A 19,588-nucleotide genomic window follows, 5' to 3' on the forward strand; every position below is an offset into this window, starting at 1 on the left:
AGGGCTGTGGATCACATCCCGGGTATGCCAGATAGGGTATCGGCTGGGTGGATGTGACACATTTAATGCTTATCTTTCATTTTTCTCTCTCTTTTAATGGTCATGATGGTAGGATGTTGTTGGAATATCACCCACATTCAAATCTGTAACCAACCAGCATATTTTCTATTTGAGTTCGATTAGACGTTTAATAAAAATTTCATATAAGCTTTCAGATTCCCATCCACAGAGGATTTGGGTATCTGTTATTCCAAGAGCTACCTGTGTGCAATTTGGTCCACTACTTGGGTGAACCAGGTTCCTGTGGATCAAAGAGGTGTGAGAGTGGGACGCCTCTTGGGACAGGAAGCCACCTCCAATGATTAAGTCAGATTTAGGAAAACATAAATCCTCATATTGAGAATTAAATGCTCGAAGAATGATTGTTTTTTTTGGAACTTGCCGATGAATTAATGCCAGAGTTATTATAACTGGGCTTACCCTCGTTTGTTCTGAAGATATTGCTTATATATCAACTCCATACCTTTGCTATTGTGAAGATGGATCTTGATCGTAGGATCCCTTCCATTAAGATGAAGGGTTGAGATTGCTGATGGTGGATAACTTAGTCACCAAGTTCAGAACTCAATCTTCCTGGAGAAGCTTCAAGCCAGCTGCAACTTCTCCCAAATTGATCATTAGTTCAGAGTCACATGGGCTTAGACGTGACAACCATCCCTTTAATCTCCAGACAAATCATAAAGAAACAATACTCAAAAAGACAAACGAATGGGAGGCTTCCTGATGGGCACTGAGCATTTAATACACCTCAGAGCATTTAACGTTGAGTTTAATGCTCTAAATGACGTTTGGATAAAGATGAGCCGAATCCCTTTGCAACATTACTTTTGCTAAGAAGTGACATTTTGAGCGCTGATGAACACATTTATGTGTGAAATCTTAGGGCATAAAGCATGCATTTTATACACTTAGAATGGAGTTACCTTGGGTTTTATGTTGTTTTTGCAGATTTTAGGACTTTTCAAGATTTAAGCAAATATTTGGAGTTTTGCGCTTGAATCATGCTATTTTACACGTCAAGAAGTCCATTCAAATTCTCAAATGCGAAAATGGGCCTGATTTGGAGCATGATGGGCTAGAGATGTGTGATTACAGGCCAACTCCGAAATATTGAAGAGATAAAGAAGGCAAATTTGATCTACGGCTGAGATTTTAAATCAAATCTACAGAGATATTATTGAGAGAGTCCAGATGGAAAAGAGTCCTTGCATACCTCAATATCTTATTTTCTATTTGGGATTTGATTAAAGAAAGAAAAAGAGGAAAAAGAATTATTTTCAGATAAGGATGAAGCAAAAATCCCGTTTTTGAATGCCTCTGTCCAGTTTCGATCAAACCCTTCATTGAACGGTCATCCGATGTCCGATCGTGCTGATTTTTGGAGGAGAGCTTCACGACTACTTAAACCTCAAATCCAACGGTGGGATTATGCATCTGATCTCTCTAATTTGGCGCAATTAGTACGTCAAAACCCTAATTGGATGAGTCAGATAGAAACCCTGAGTTTTATTCAAATTCAGCTGTGCTTCATATCTCATGTAAACTCTATAAAAGGAGAGCCTACTCCATCAAAGGAGGACGTGTCTTAGAGCTTAGTAGAAGCATTCTTTCTTCTCTCTTCAGTTTATTTATGTTTTCTCTAGTTTTCTTTGCTTGCATTAGTGAGATTTAAATTTCTAGATTCAATGTTTAAGTTTAATCTTTTTATGTAATGCAATTCAAGTTCAAGATTCAATTTTTTTAGGTTCGTTTTTCTCTGGGTCTAGCAATTGCAGATTTAGATCATTCTAGATCTAGATCTGGTTGTTAGGGTTGGTTGAGATTCAAATCGTTTGTTCAATTCGCAAGTAAGTAACCTTCTTTATTAATCTTCTCTCCTCCCTTCATTCCCGCTTCTATCTACCCCTCTATATTCTTAATTTAGGATTTACTTTCAGCATTATTTATTGTTCTGTCTATTCATTCATAATCTCGGACCACATAACCGGAGCAAGCCTACAGTCGTGCCTCTGCTTCTGGTGACGGGTGGTGTTGCATCTGCATTTTCCTGTCTTTTATTTATGCATTGATTGTGTTTAATTTATTGTTCGTTTCAATTCGATTGCATTAGATATATAGATTAGGATCGTTTAGTTTAGTTAATTAGTTAACAAAAAAAAAATTGAATCATTCCACTCTCGCATTACTATTAAGAAGTTCAAATTCTAAGTGGCATATCTCCCTGAGATCGACCCGTTAGCTACACGATACCGTGCGCTTGCGGTTACTTTTAAAATTCACAAACAAGTTTTTGGCGCCGCTGCCGGGGAGGTATTAGTCCACTTTGTTTTTCTAATTCTTAGGTAAATCGAAGTGATTTAAAAATAAAAAAATAAAATTCAAAGATATTACTCTTAACTTGAGTAGAAACAAAAACGTATAGTAGTCCCCACTCTCTGCGAGAATCCCCAGGATTCGATTGTAGGTGGCTCCGAAGACTATACGGATTCCTTTGCTGTCAAACCTATAAGCGCTCAGCTATACGGCAACCTTACAGCTTTGGAATCATTGTTTCAATCTTTGTGGTCGGAAATTCATTACTTTCCCTTCGTTTTTGTTATTTTCTTTTCTTTTATTCTTTAGTACTTTATTTATTTTTTTAAAAAAAAAATCTCATTCTTTCATAAGAGCCATTAATTGCATTAAGTGGTTAGTGCATGTGTGTCTGGACTCGTGATTCTACAAATAGAATTGTACGAGTGTCTAACTTGACCATGGAAGGTCTACCTCCACCACCTCCACCTAAGAGTCTTAGGGATAGATTTTATCCTACCCGATCTGCACAACCTTCTTGTATACGTTTACCTGAAGTGAGGGGTAATAAATTTGAGCTCAAATCTCATTATCTATCTATGTTACCCCAATTTCATGGGTTACCTGATCAAGATGCATATTTGTTCCTTAAGGAGTTTGAGGAGGTTTGTGTCCTTATGAAGGTACAACAGCTCACTGATGATGCTGTAAGACTAAGATTCATTACATTTGCATTAAAGGATCAAGCTAAAAAGTGGCTTTATAGCTTACCTAGGGATAGCATTATCACATGGGAACAATTTACTGTCCTATTCTTAAAGAAATTCTTTCCTTTCTCTAAGACGAACAAAATAAGAAATGATATTCTTCAATTTCGTCAGAAACCCAATGAGTCCTTTGCTAAGGTAATGGAGAGGTTTCAAAGCCTTCTCCAAGAATGCCCTCACCATGGTATAGAATTATGGCATTTATGCCAAATAATTTATGAGGGTATCGATTACCAAACAAAGCAACTTTTGGAATCAATGTGCCCCACAGGATTTACATCATTCACTGATGATTCCGAAGCTTGGAATTTTCTTTTAGACCTAGCAGATAGAACTAGAGAATGGGAGTCAACCCAAGAGTCTGAAAGGACTAGTAGGGGATATTTTGTTGATAGCCAAGTCCATAAGGAAGTACAAATAGATAACATTTTGAAAAAGTTAGAGACTTTGGTAGTTAAAGCTGCACCACCAAGTCAAGCACATTTTATTGACAAATCTATTGCTATGTGTGCATGGTGTCGATCTCCTACACATGTAATTGAGGAATGTCCTAGCTATTCCGGAGACCAACATGAGAATGTCAGTGCAATGTTTCCAAACCCGTACAGTAACACGTACAATCCTGGGTGGAAGAATCATCCTAACTTTTCATGGTCTCAAGGGCAAAACCAAAATGGATTAAGTAATTATTCCACACAAAATCAATTTGGTGCCCCTCAAAAGCAAAATGCCCAATTTTCTCATTATCCAAATGTCCAGTTCTCTCAAGCCCCAAATTTCCAGAATGCCAATTTAACTAGGCCCGTCAATCCACCTATTGTGCCTTATATGCCTCACATTGCACAAAATCAATCATCACCAGGTTTCAACAGAGGTAACAATCCAGAGTTTTCTCGTCTCTCTTCCTTAGAGAAGAATATGGAAGTACTTTCCAGTACCTTCATGACTTCTATGCATAATATGGAAAAACAAATTTCCACTCTTGCAAGTGCTTTGTCTGAGCGAGAAAAAGGTAAAATGCCTAGCCAACCTGAGTTAAATCCTAGGATTCAGATTCATCAAAGACCACCAAATCAAGTCAACCAAGTTGAATCCTCCCATTCTTCTTTAGCTTCAATTAATTCTTACGTCTGCATTGAGAAGTGGGAAAGGGTATTTAACAGGTGAGTCACATATTAATGAAAAGAGCGAGATTAGTGACCACTGTGATGAGGAGAATGTTCAAGTATCTCCTAATGAGGGTTTGTCTGAGAAACCCACAGAAGTTGAGGATGAGCCAGTTGCTTTAGCAGTACCTAAGTTTGGAGAACCACTATCAGAAACTATGAGAAAAGAACAAATTTCAAATGAGAGTTCTTATGTTCCTAAGGCTCCTTATCCTAGTCGTCTAGTAAATAAGAAGAAGACTGCAACTATGGAGAAAATTTTTGATATCTTCAAAAAGATAGAAGTGAATATCCCTCTTTTGGATGTCATATCTCAAATCCCTGCCTATGCAAAAGTGTTGAAAGATTTATGCACTCATAAAAGAATCACTAGCATTCCCAAAAAGGCGTTCTTGGCAGGTAACATTAGTTCCATAATTACTCAACTTTGTAGCAGCCAAGTATAAGGATCCGGGGAGCCCCACCATAGCTTGTGTCATAGGCAATACACACATTGAACATGCTTTACTTGATCTTGGTGCAAGTGTAAATCTGTTGCCTTACCATGTTTATAAGCAACTAGGATTGGGAGAATTGAAAGCAACTAGAACTACTCTTCAGTTGGCAGATAGGTCAGTTAAGATTCCTAAAGGGATGGTTGAAGATGTTTTACTGAAAGTGGGAGAATTTATTTTTCCAGTTGATTTCATTGTGCTAGATACTAAACCTTTTTCAATCAAGGATGAAATCCCAATAATTTTAGGAAGACCATTTTTGGCTACTAGTAATGCATTAATCAATTGTCGAAATGGCCTCTTACGATTATCTTTTGGAAATCAAACTGTAGAGTTTAATATGTTCAGGATAGGGAAACAACCACAAATAGAAGAAGAGATCAATATGCTTGAGGAATCTTTTGATTTTCCTAATGATGTGATTACCAACTTTGAGATTGATTTTGATTCTAAATTTCAAGAATGTATGGATATGTTGGATGATGATAGTGAAACTTTCTTTTCCGAAGTTTTAAATTTTCACACACCTTTGGAGCCTATTAATCCTCTATCCATCTCCATCTCCATTCCCAAGCCCTCAATAATTGAACCCCCCCAAGCTAGAATTGAAAGAATTGCCTTCTAATTTAAAGTATGCTTTCCTGAGACAAGATAATCATCTTCCTGTTATTGTTGTCTCTGATTTAACTTCTGACAAAGCAGAAGAGTTGATCACACTGTTGAATGATAATAGAGAAGCATTGGGTTGGTTTGTCACTCATATCAAAGGTCTAAGCTCTTCCATTGAACAATATCATATTCATCTTATGAAAGATGCAAAACCTTCTAGAAAACCTCAACGTATGATGAGAATTTTTTTTAACATTGTGAATGTTTTTCTTGAGATCTTTAGAGATGATTTTTCGATTCACGGTTTTTCTTATTTGGAGTGCCTTCCCCATCATACATTGATATTGAAGATAAGACTAAAGCTTCCCATGATAAGCACATCTTGACTGAAAGGTATACCCCTCATTTGTCTTCTTTATTTAGCATACATGCATTGAGGACATTGCATTACTTAAGTGTGGGGGGGTATAGCTTCGTTGTAGATTTTAACTTTGACTTTTGGTTAGTATACATATTCTTTCAATTGCTATGATGTGTGAAATGAGAGTGATTTTGGTACCCATTGTGAACACATAAAAACCCTGTTGAGAGGAAGGTAACTTGTATATATGTTGAGATAAGACTTTCCTTAGAAAAATAAAAGGCCCTTAACTTAAGGCGTTGAACCATCTATGAGTTTTGTGGGTCCTTGTTTCTTTGGCTAGAAGTTGAGATCAATTTTGTGTATGGCATGACAAAAGAAGAAGAAAAAAAAAAAAAAAAAAAAAAAAAAAGAGTAGAAAGTAAAAGTTGAATTCCTTGGAACTAGACAGGGCACTAACCACTTAATGCAATTAATGGCTCTTATGAAAGAATGAGATTTTTTTTTTTAAAAAAATAAATAAAGTACTAAAGAATAAAAGAAAAGAAAATAACAAAAACGAAGGGAAAGTAATGAATTTCCGACCACAAAGATTGAAACAATGATTCCAAAGTTGTAAGGTTGCCGTATAGCCGAGCGCTTATAGGTTTGATGACAAAGGAATCCGTATAGTCTTCGGAGCCACCTACAATCGAATCCTGGGGATTACTGCGTAGAGTGGGGACTACTATACGTTTTTGTTTCTACTCAAGTTAAGAGTAATATCTTTGAATTTTATTTTTTTATTTTTAAATCACTTCGATTTACCTAAGAATTAGAAAAACAGAGTGGACTAATACCTCCCCGGCAGCGGCGCCAAAAACTTGTTTGTGAATTTTAAAAGTAACCGCAAGCGCACGGTATCGTGTAGCTAACGGGTCGATCTCAGGGAGATATGCCACTTAGAATTTGAACTTCTTAATAGTAATGCGAGAGTGGAATGATTCAATTTTTTTTTGTTAACTAATTAACTAAACTAAACGATCCTAATCTATATATCTAATGCAATCGAATTGAAACGAACAATAAATTAAACACAATCAATGCATAAATAAAAGACGGAAAATGCGGATGCAACACCACCCGTCACCGGAAAGCGAGAGGCACGATCGTAGGCTTGCTCCGGTTATGTGGTCCGAGATTATGAATGAATAGACAGAACAATAAATAATGCTGAAAGTAAATCCTAAATTAAGAATATAGAGGGGTAGATAGAAGCGGGAATGGAGGGAGGAGAGAAGATTAATAAAGAAGGTTACTTACTTGCGAATTGAACAAACGATTCGAATCTCAACCAACCCTAACAACCAGATCTAGATCTAGAATGATCTAAATCTGCAATTGCTAGACCCGAGAGAAAAACGAATCTAAAAAAATTGAATCTTGAACTTGAATTGCATTACATAAAAAGATTAAACCTAAACATTGAATCTAGAAATTTAAATCTCACTAATGCAAGCAAAGAAAACTAGAGAAAACATAAATAAACTGAAGAGAGAAGAAAGAATGCTTCTACTAAGCTCTAAGACACGTCCTCCTTTGATGGAGTAGGCTCTCCTTTTATAGAGTTTACATGAGATATGAAGCACGGCTGAATTTGAATAAAACTCGGGGTTTTCTATCGACTCATCCAATTAGGGTTTTGACGTACTAATTGCGCCGAATTAGAGAGATCAGATGCATAATCCCACCGTTGGATTTGAGGTTTAAGTAGTCGTGAAGCTCTCCTCCAAAAATCAGCACGATCGGACATCGGATGACCGTTCGATGAAGGGTTTGATCGAAACTGGACAGAGGCATTCAAAAACGGGATTTTTGCTTCATCCTTATCTGAAAATAATTCTTTTTCCTCTTTTTCTTTCTTTAATCAAATCCCAAATAGAAAATAAGATATTGAGGTATGCAAGGACTCTTTTCCATCTGGACTCTCTCAATAATATCTCTGTAGATTTGATTTAAAATCTCAGCCGTAGATCAAATTTGCCTTCTTTATCTCTTCAATATTTCGGAGTTGGCCTGTAATCACACATCTCTAGCCCATCATGCTCCAAATCAGGCCCATTTTCGCATTTGAGAATTTGAATGGACTTCTTGACGTGTAAAATAGCATGATTCAAGCGCAAAACTCCAAATATTTGCTTAAATCTTGAAAAGTCCTAAAATCTGCAAAAACAACATAAAACCCAAGGTAACTCCATTCTAAGTGTATAAAATGCATGCTTTATGCCCTAAGATTTCACACATAAATGTGTTCATCAAGCGCCATGTAATGCATATGCCGAGAAGTCCCTTATGCCACGTGGCAATCATTGAGAGATGTTCTTCTAGGCCAACATTACCCCAAGAAGTGGCTTTACAAAAAGTGCTTAAGCAGCTTCTTCAAACTGGGTTTAGGAAAATGTTCTCAACCAAACGGTTAGCATTGGTTTAATGGCCTAAATCATAATGCACATAACATTAGCTCCCTAATCTTTTCATTAGAATCTGATGCAAAGAGTTTGTGAAATCCAACCCTAACCTAACCCTGACCTTGACCCGGAAACCCGGTTGTTTTTAGGTCCGAAGACCCGGAGTAAAGGAAGAAGCCAACTATGGGCCATCTCAGTAGAAGACATGGTGTTTGACTCTGAACCCATGGATGTTGATGATGGAGTTCCATACTTGGAAGTCTATGTAGATCTAGAAAGAAAGCTGCAGCTTGAAGAAGGTGAGTCTTGTTGATAGACTTGAAGTATAGTTGGATAAAATTCGCAGGCATTTCTCTATACTAGACAAGTCACTTGATGTGTGTGCAAAATCCCATGAGGTTTGGACTTGAGTTGGGCCTCCATTTCCCTATTTTGGCCTTGTTGACTTGATTGGTCGACTGGGCCAGTCGACCAAGCAGTCGACCAACTGTGTGTTAAATCCGAGAAAATCCAATTTTAGGGTTTTTCACTTCTATTTAAACCCTACTTCGTGTTTCTTAGTTACAGCTGCCCCCTAAACACTTTGTGAACGTGGGAAGACCTTTCCAAAACTCTTTTCGGTGATTTCGAAGATTCCTTTGCCAGATCTGAAGTCTCTCATCTCCGATCTGTTGTTCTAAGGTTAGTATCTCTTCTATATTATAATTTATTCTTTCTTCGATCTTATTCTTAATTGAGATCAGGAAGAAGATGCTGCATTCTTGCAACCATCTATTCCATGATCTCATCCTATTCTTTGAGATCCATGATCATCGTCATGATCTTAACCCTAACCCTGAATATTTTCTTGAAACCCTGACCCTTGTTTGATCTTTTTGGAAACCTTTGGTAACCTCCCATGTGAGGGTAACCACATGAGTTATATTTATGTTAATCTAAACTTTTTCCAATGATTTTCTTGTTATCTAATTGCTAAGAAATTATTCCCTTTCATCTTGTAACCCTAGCCTTTTCATGAGAGCCATAAGATAGAAAACCTAACTTCTTGGTTCAAATCAAGAACCCATCTTTTGACCTTGACTTGATGATTTTACCTTTCTATATAGTTCAAATATGTTCTAGGAAGTTCCCCTTCGAATTTCGGATCAATTCGACTTCAAACGAAGAAGTTATGACCAATCTAGTTTTTGCAGTTCCGTACTGACTCGGTTGGTCGACTGGGTCAGTAGACCAATCAATCGACCAATGATGTCAGTAGCTTCGTTTTTCTCTCAGTTTGATTCATTTGCTCTCTGATCTTTCAGGCATCTTTCCTAATGTTATATCTATGATTGTTAGGGGTTTATTTGCTAAGTTTGGAGTCTCTCTCTCTTTGGATTATCTTCGGCGATAATCAAGGTAAGGACAGTTATTTCATAATAACATAGATCGCATACTCTCTGGTTTCTACTTTAAGAAACTCTGAGTTTATTTACTGTTCTTGTATTTTATACTTCTGATGTACTACTGTGAGTACAGTAGCACTCCACTTATGTTTTGTTTTTCATTATTCAAGCTTATATGAATTTGCTTATTACTATATTGTTTAATGATTAGATCATACTTTTATATTCTTTTTTATATGATGAAGTGTTGATTATATATGACATGACTGATCTGAGAATGTGTTTGATTAGGTATGGTTTGGGATTGAGAGGTGTCCTTTTGACACTTCTGTCCTTGGACATTATCGGAAATAGTATGGGATGTTTCCGGGGTTGCCCATTGACGCTTTCCCGAATCATTGATTGTCATACCTAGGATTGTCTAGCAGTGTTTGGCTAGGATGTCCCCGTTATATTAGACCCGAATTGGAAGGGTATTGAGACCGAACGACCCGTGGCAGCAATGGGGATTCACGGGCGCTCAAGACCGGTAACCAACTCGTGAGAGGACGGGAATCACATTGTGGGGGCCATTTATTGGAGGGTTGCATATGGATAGACTTGGGCTCATGGGCGCTCAAGATCGGTAACCAACCCGTGAGAGGACATGAGAGCTTCCCGTTTACCATATGTGGATAACCAATAGGGTTGATGAGTCCGTAGTGAGGGACTATTAGGACTCTAGTGGAAAGGATCGCCAGGGGTGAGGAATGGACGTATCTAGACCTTAGTTGACGTAACTGAGTAGATGACTTGCATTGGGCTAGGCTTAACCCTGACATGCACCGGTACTTAGACCAATGGTGATGTGAGAGAGCGGTGACTTAACCCCTAGCCATGGAATGTCCCGAGGGATGCCGGACCCCTTTACCAACCGATGATGAGTGATTTGAGACCTACCCAAAGAAGTATGGTGCTATGACTTAAAGCATGTTTGCCAATAGAGACCAGCATACATAGAGTTTAGATGCATACATACATTATCTGTTTCATACTGCATTGCATCTTGTTATGTTCTGCCGCATGTTATTTATGTTGTTATGAGTTAACTTGCCTTGCTGAGTTCATTCGAACTCACTCCTTTTTTTGCAATCTTTTTGTTAGATTATTCTATAGGTACTGACTACTATGAAGGACAGTACGATGAAGCGCAAACCAATAAAGCGTACTATACGCAAGGTGTTGGCAACAATGAAGATTACACTGATGATCCCACGAGCGATCACATTGCATACTACGATTAGACGTAATGTAGAGATGGAACATCTATGTTGGATTAATGAAGTCCACTTTTTTGAAGATGTCATCTGTAAATTAGAAAACACGTAGTTTACTTTGAACATTCTATTCTTGCTTTTCTTTAGAAATAGTTGTAATTCTTTTTAGACTTATGTACTACGTTCCGGTGTATCTATGGAGTGAGTTTCCGCCTCACTCTACTTTTTTTTGATGTGATTACATTTGGTATTATTTCCACACTCTGATTATATTGATTATTCATTTCCTGATTTGAATCTTTTGTTTATAATATTAAAACCTTGATTATTTCCTGTTTATGATTATGTTATTGTATATGTGGGAGGATGATTTCCTCGATACTTGATCTTCGAGGCTGTGGATCACACTCCCGGGTATGCTAGTTAGGGTATCGGCTGGGGGGATGTGACAAAGTTACTTGTCGGTAGCATTCTTGATTGGATCAATAGTTTGCCTTGAAGTGAAACCTTCGCCGAAAAGTAGAACCGTCAAAATGGTTGTGTGCATGCTACATTAAGTACTCTGATGGTTATGTCAGTTAATGGTGTACTATGTAATGATGTGCACAACGCTTGAGGCGTTGCCCACGTTGCCGTGTTCCTTTATTAACGTAGCGTCATAAAAGTGAGAACATTATATGTTGATAACCTTTGATTGAAGAAGATCCAAACTATCCATTTCAAAATTTCACTGCCTATAAATTGACAAACTTCATCTTTCTTTCGTTTTCTTTGTTTACTGCAACTAAGAATTCTAAGCTTTTCTTTTACGTCAAACAAACCTACGCAAAGTTTCCTTATAAAAAATTAGTAAGTCCCATCCCTCTTGAAAACCATTGAAGAAGTATGATTCCTTCGGCAACCCTAGAGTTCCTAGGAAACCATGGAAGGATGTTGGAATAAGAGGGGACCCCTTCAAGGGTAGATTCCCTCCATCCTCTCCAGAATTAGCCTCTACTTTAGGTAGTGAATAGAGGAGACCATTGAGTGAAGATGCATCATTTGGAAACTCTGTTAAAGGGATTCACCCTTTTCAGCAGATTTCAAAACTCCTTTAGACAGTATGCATTCTAGTTTTACTACTAATTCAGGACCCTTATTCTTTCCTCGACACCTTTAGTTGATGAAGACAACCTTTATGATTCCCTCTAAGTTCAAACTTATGATCCCTGGTCCTTATAAGAGAGCCAACATGTTGAGAGGGGAATTCCTTCTATACCTTGATTCAATGTTGGGGGGAACGAGAGTGCCCTTTCACCCCTTCATGATGCACACCCTGTATCACTTCAATCTTAATCTTGGGATGTCGGCGCCCAATGGGTGGTGATGTGTGAAATCCCACACAAACCCTAACTCGAAAATCTATGTTGTAGGTTCGAAGACCCGAAGTCAAGGTAGAAGACTACTGTGGACCCTCTCTATTGAACCCATTGGCTCTGACCTAGAACCAATGGAGATTGATAGTGAAGATCCCACTATGGATACCTTGTTTGATTTTGAGAGAAGATGTAGCCTAAATGATGATGGACTTGGGAAGTGGACTTTGAGTATAGTGTTGACACCTTCGGAAAGTCCTATGAAGTCAGGTAAGACCCTTCCGTAAGTTGGTTGAGGACCTAAGGGGTGGTTTTGGCTTCCGGGAACCAAAATTCAGCAGTTTGACTTAAGGCACTGCCTTGGTCGATTGCTTTGGTCAATCCAATCAACCAAGGATAATGACCAAAGCAAGCCTAGGGTCAGAATTGTCTATTTTTGGGGAATTTAGGTTTTTGGAGCCCTATATATTCAAACTTCGATTTAATTCGTACCACTTTGCCTCTTAACCTCTAGAGAACGTGGAAGAACCCTAGAGCTTCCTCCTTAAGCCCAAGGTTGATTCCAAGCATCCAAGCGAAGTTCCTCCATTGAATCTTCTTCTACAAGGTTAGTATTTGATCTTATTCTCTGTTGATCTATTCTCTCTATTGTTTCTACTCTTTGTTTTGATTATGAGAAAGGCCTTACACTATTGTAATGGCCTAATCTCTAATCCTCATAGTTTTAGAGTGAATTCTCATTCACTCTCTTCTCTTTGTAGACAATACGATGTGTTTTTGATGTTTTAACCTAGCATGAGACCATGATCTATTCTTACTATAGTTATTTGATTCTACTCTATGTTAGATCTATTCTTAGGTTGTTTTCAATGCATGATCTACTATTTTATTATCGTTAGAATGAGTCCCCATTCATTAATTCTAGTCTTTCCGTGAGAATCCGCATATCAAGCCTATTAGGTGATTTAGGATAAATATCACTTACCTCCCCTCTTAGCTGGACAAGTAACACTTACACCCCCTTTTAGTTGGATAATATCACTTACCTCCCCTCTTACCCAGAAAATATATCAAACACCTCCCCTCTGTTAACCTTTTTGGTTAAATTTAACTTTTACCATTAAACATTTTTCTAAAACCCCAAACTACCCTTGGCTAAATTTATTTTTTATTATTTTAAACCCTAAATTGCCGTAATCACCCTAACAGTTAAATTACTAAATTATTTTCAAGTAAAAATAATTGTTAAAAACCAAAACACCATAGTAAAACCTAGTTATCTTTAATTATTAAAAGCCCAACATACCCTTTTTTTTTAAAAAAATTATCAAACAACTAAAAAAACACGTACTACTATCAAGTAAATTTAAAAATGCAATTAAAAAAAAGGGTATGTTGATAAAATTCAACAGATACTACTAATTTGGTTTTTTTTTAATTGTTTGATAATTGTTTTTTGAAAAAAGGTTATGTTAGGCTTTTAATAATTAAAGATAATTTGGGTTTTAACTATGGTGTTTTGGTTTTTAAAAATTATTTTAATTGAGGATAATTTAATATTTTAACTGCTAGGGTGATTATGGTAATTTAGGGTTAAATTTTTTTTTTTTTTAGCAAAGGGTAGTTTGGAGTTTCAGAAAAATATTAACGGTAAAAGTTAAATTTAACCAAGAAAGTTAACAGAGGGGAAGTGTTTGATACATTTTCTAGGTAAGAGGGGAGGTAAGTGATATTATTCAACTAAGAAGGGGTGTAGGTGCTATTTGTTCAGCTAAGAGGGGAGGTAAGTGATATTTACCCGGTGATTTATTATATTTCTATTCCAATGATCTTGGTTGATGTTTAGATCATCATAGATAGTCTTAGTATGTTATTTTAGAATTTTCATATTAATTTCGGAGTGTTCCAATGTCGTTCAATGAGTTTCTGACCAAAATTGGAAGTTACTGTCCATACACAGTAGCTTTGGTCTATTACTTTGGTCGATCCAACCTTCCAAATGCCAATCAACCAAAGGGATCCCAGACAACAAGCTTTATATGTTTTGTCTCTGTTTCGTCTCCAATCATTAGAGTTTGTTCCTTATACTCTCTACATGTTTGTTTATGTTATTTTGGTGATTTTGGAGTTGCTCTCTGATCTCTTTCTCGAAGATTACAAATTGAATATAAGGTGAGTACGTTCACTCACAATTTGCACAAAAACATGCTTTGATATGTTAGGACTTATATACATGTGTTAGCTACTGTAGTTATACTTCTTCTATATTGTTATACTTCTATAATTACAGTAGGCTATTCATGATATGATTTACATACTTGTATTGAATATGAATGATGTGATTGTGAGTTAGACTCTATTGTGTTATTTATGGAATCATGATGTGTTGTGATTGCCTAAGTGTGGTTGTGGATTGGGGAATGCTTTTTGGCATTTCTGTCATTAGACATTAGTGGAGGTGGTATGGGACGTTTTCCTATGGTGCCCTTTGGGGCTTTCCCCAACTACTGGATGGCATACTTAGAATTGGTCTAGATGAGTTTGGCTAGGGAAAAACCCCTATCATATCTGATCCTATCGGAAGGGGTATTGAGACCGAGTAACCTGTGGCAGCAATGAGATTTCTCAAGACCGGTAACCAACTCGTGAGAGGATGTAAATCACATTGTGGGGGCCATTTATTGGTAGGGTCGCACATAATAAGCCTGAGCTCATGGGCGCTCAAGACCGGTAACCAACCCATGAGAGAACATGAGAGCTTCCTATTTATTATATGTGGATGACCAATAGGGTTGAGAGTCTGTAGTCTGAGTTGGTCGGAGCCATAAGATACGATGACTCTAGAGAGGGAGGTACCAAAATGGACTACCTAGGCACAGAAGGGAGGTATCTGACTTCGAGTAGATGTGATTCAGTAGATAACTTGCATTGGGCTAGGTATAACCCTGACATGCTCCAATACTCATACCAACGGTGGTGAGCGATAGTGTTGACCTAAACCCTAGCCATGGAATGTCCGAGATGGATGTAGGATCCAATTACTGCGGAGAATCCAAAAGACGTGTATCAGAGCCGTGAGGGAAGAGTGAATGAGACCTACCCAGAGGAATATGGTGTTTTGGGAGAAAACATCATATATCATTCTGTGTAGGATAAACATCAAGCCTGCACTGTCCCAGTGAGAGAACATCATATAGCTTCTTAAGCAACAACACTCTCCTCTAGAGCTACTTAGCTTCTCAAAGCAACAACATGCAATAAGTGCAAGAAGACTAGGGGTACTAGGACTGGTCCATCTTTCCTAGCTTCTGCTCTGCCAAGTCCAGTGGCAAGGATTCCCCCGGAGTCTTCAGATGAAGACCCTAGCTGAGATTAATCAGGAGGCCAAGGAGGAGGCCGCCAAGGCGTTAGCCAGGTCAACAACAACAAGGAGAAGGCAATCTTTTTCTACTCCTCGTCCCTTCTCGGGGCCCAGCGCAACCTAGGTCCCAAACAAAGGAGAGCCGCAAGTGCCCTGGTTCGCCTTCTGTAACATCCAGCCCAAACCTAGCCCGGACACCCTTTTTATTTTGGGATAAAGAAAGACTTGTTTGATATTAGACCTTAAAGTTGGACTTTAGTTTCAATATTATTATCTTTGAAAACCTTAGGAAGCCATGTTAGACCTTTCCCTTAGGGTAGATTTGTAATGTTTGGCCTTATCCTACCTTGGCCCGGCCCGGGACCTGTTATGTTTGTAGGTCCGAAAACCTGAAGTGGGGGAAATGAGACTTGTGGACCCTTTTGGTTTATGTTTTGGTGTCGGAACCCAAGCACGTGGACATTGATGATGATGCCCCTCACTTGAGAGCATTGTCAGTGTTAGTTTTGAATCTGCGCACCGAAGAGGGGTGAATTAGTTGAAATACCAAATGAACTCCTGTGCTCAATAAAATTATATTTCCTGAAACTAGACTTCTTGATGGACTTTTAGGAGAAAAACCCACTCCATTTGACCCCATATAGCCCTCCAAATCCCTGTCCGAAGTTGCTGAACTGTGTCTGGAAAATCCTGCTTGCGCATCAAAGAAGGTGAGCTTAGTTGGTGGACCTAATGAACTCCCATGCTTGATCCAAAGGTATTTATGGAAACTAGACTTCTTGATTGACTTGTGGAAGAAAACCTCACTCAATTTGACCTTGTATAGCATTTCAAATCCCTACTTGAAGTTGCTGTTCTAAACCTGAGTTTTCTGCTGAAATCATCTTGGTCGATCATTTTGGTCGATACCATCGACCAAAAGCATCGACCAAAATGTCCCAGTCTGCCAAGTTAATGATTCCATGGAATATTCCTTTTCTATTTAATATGACCTCGAGCCTTGAGCCTTTGGCAATCATTTTTCTCACCTGGGAACGTGGGGAGAGCTTCCCAAAGCAGCTCGATCCTTGGTTAGTGTGAAGGGTATCTCATCAAAGACACTTAGTTTATCATTGATTTTTGCCTTCATCTTCTACACTAAGGTAAGACTCTTTATTCCACTCTCTACCCTACCATTTTCTACTCCTTTCTATTGTCATCTTGCTGATGGGACATTTGAAATGGTGCTGCAACCTTGCAACCACCACTCCAAGTGCCTACTCATGCTCAATCCATGATTCCCTTAGCCATTCATTGATGCTAATGCTTATATCTCATGCCTAGCATATGTATTCCATGATTTACCTATTAACATCATACCATTTGATATCAAACTGAGCTATAAAGTGTATTATGTTCATGTTTAACATTGCCATATGATTCCAATCGAATTCTTATTAGTTCCTCTAGTTATTGCATGCTATTCCTCATCAATGCAATCAATTCCAACTCATGCCATGATGTTTATCACTTGAACTTGATAGCTCAAATTGGGGCTTTTTAATTAGGCCATTGGATTGGGTTAATTCCTTGATTTATAGTGTCCTACTACTGTTGTTAAGTATGCCTCCAAGTTCCAGATTGATCCAAACCCCGGAAGACCCATTTCGGACCAAAATCCCCAAAATCCACTATTCTGTCCCGAAGACAATTTTGGTCGATCCTTTTGGTCGATACCATCGACCAAGACCATCGACCAAACTTGTTGCTGACAGCAACCTTGCTCCGTTTTGATCCGTTTGACCTCCGATTTTCCCGATTTCTTTTCTAACCTTTCATTTATGTTTGTCTAGGGTCTTATTACCATCTTTGGATCATTCTTTTGAGATTGTTGGATTATCATCATCGTGACTTAAGGTAAGGACAGTTATTGCCATATAACATAGACTGTATGACTTTTACACTGTTGTTGGTAACTTAGTAGACATAACTTATTAGTTGATTTCAGACATCATATGACTACTGTAGTTACCTTATGACAGTAGCACCATGCTTAATTACTTGGTTTATCATGTTTACTTATTCTTGTCATTTATTTATACATTGTATTATGAGATGTTATGACATGTTTTCAATATGATAATGTATTGTTGATATGTAATGGATGGAAATAAGCATGTGATTGCTTAGGTATGATTTGGGATTGGGGAGTGCCCTACTGGTACTTCGTCCTTGGACATCGGAGGGAATAGTATGGGATGTTCTCCGAAGATGCCCATCGACGCTCTCCTGGATCATTGGATGACATACATAGGACTTGTCTAGATGTATGGCTAGGATATCCCTATCGTATCAGACCCGAATCGGAAGGGCATTGAGACCGAATGACCCGTGGTAGTGTATGGTTTGATGGGCGCTCTAGGCCGGTAACCAATCCGGTAGGGGACATAAACCATGCCACGGATACCTGAAAGGGGCCATTTATTGGTAGGGTTGCAAATGGCTAGACTTGGGCTCACGGGCGCTCAAGACCGGTAACCAATCCGTGAGAGGACGTGAGAGCTTCCCGTTTACTATTTGTGGATGACCAATAGGGTTGATGAGTCCGTAATCCGGGATTACGCTGACTCTAGTGTGAAGGATACCGGAAAGGATCGGCGGGGCGAAGCGAGGGAATGGACGTATCTGGAACTGAGTTGATACGACTGAGTAGATGACTTGCATTGGGCTAGGCTTTTCTGTGACATGCGCCAGTACTTATACCAAACGGTGATGTGAGAGAGCGGTGACCGATTCCCCTACCATGGTTCTTTTTTTTTAGATGACTTTACCGAACTTCCCCGGGCAGACCCAAGATATCTTGTATGATTGAGGGGGAGTGACTGACAACCCAAAGAAGTATGGTGCTATGACTTAAAGCATGTTTACCCTAGATGACCAGCATACTTAGAGTTAGATTCATATTTGCATCATATGTCTCATATCATATTGCATCATGCTATGCTGCGCATCATATGATTTATGTTATTATGGAATAACTTTCCTTGCTGAGTTCTTTCGAACTCACTCCTTTTTGCAACATACTTTGTTAGACTTTCCTGCAGGTACTACCACTGTTGACTGTGGCAGTCAACCCTCTGGAGGCCGAGTTGAAGACTTGTATCATACTGGTGGCGATGAACCAGTTGATAAAGACGAGTAGACCGAGATCGGGACTTGTTTGTAGTAGTTCAATTTTATATTTGTGTGTTAGGGATGGGATGTCGCCTCATTCCCTTTTTAACCTTTTATTTGAATTGTCGGGACTATAGCTTAGTTGTTTCACTTGTTATTTGGTGAATCGGTTGTAACCTTTACTTTTAGTCGTTTCATCTTCCGCTAATATTATAGGACGGGTTTCCTCCCTCCATTTTACACTTGATTGTTTATACTAATGAAATCCTTTCCGCACTCTGATGTTATTTGTGAATCCTTCTGAGGTACTTTCTCGACTTTTATTATTGAATTATTTGGAAATAAGGAATTGTTCTTGCTTTCAATTATATTATTGTGCTAAGTGATTATGATCGTTCCTAAACTTGATCGGCGGGACAGTAATTCACTCCCCGGGTAATCCAGATAGGGTATCCCCTTGGTGGATTTAGGGCGGGATGTGACACCTTCTGTGCACAAGGGTAATGAGAAGGTGACTAGGACTGGTGGGGCCACATCCTTATCAGAGAGTTGCTTCAAAGGGGTCCTGGGGGTCCCTTGATGGACTTACTCGGGAAGTCAAATTCCGAGGAAGTACCTGCTAGGAGGACTTCTGGGAATGCCATTCCTAGGGCACTAGGGACGAACCCACTGACATGTGCCCTTGCCCCTCCATCTTCAAGAACAACAAAAGCAGCAGTGCCCACAACGTTTGGTGTGGGTGCTACAATAACTAGGCCTTCTCTTGAAAAAGAGATGATACCTCCTCACAGATGGGCTCCACGGTGGAACATTGCTAAGGGGGCAAACATCAGTGGAGATGTTGAAAAATCCAGACAATGGCTGGAGTTTGGGGTCTCTCCC

At 38.7% G+C, this 19,588-nt stretch overlaps 1 non-coding gene across 1 annotated transcript; it reads right to left on the minus strand.

Moving 5' to 3' along the window:
* Positions 1-3,200: 3,200 nt before the first annotated feature.
* On the minus strand, positions 3,201-3,307 carry LOC149004749 (small nucleolar RNA R71). The gene has a single exon (XR_016170016.1). It is a non-coding gene; the product is annotated as a small nucleolar RNA R71 (small nucleolar RNA).
* Positions 3,308-19,588: the final 16,281 nt, after the last annotated feature.

Source organism: Hakea prostrata, chromosome 9 (genome assembly GCF_041222555.1).
Source record: "Hakea prostrata isolate BN-2017 chromosome 9, UWA_Hpros_2, whole genome shotgun sequence".
NCBI lineage: Eukaryota > Viridiplantae > Streptophyta > Magnoliopsida > Proteales > Proteaceae > Hakea > Hakea prostrata.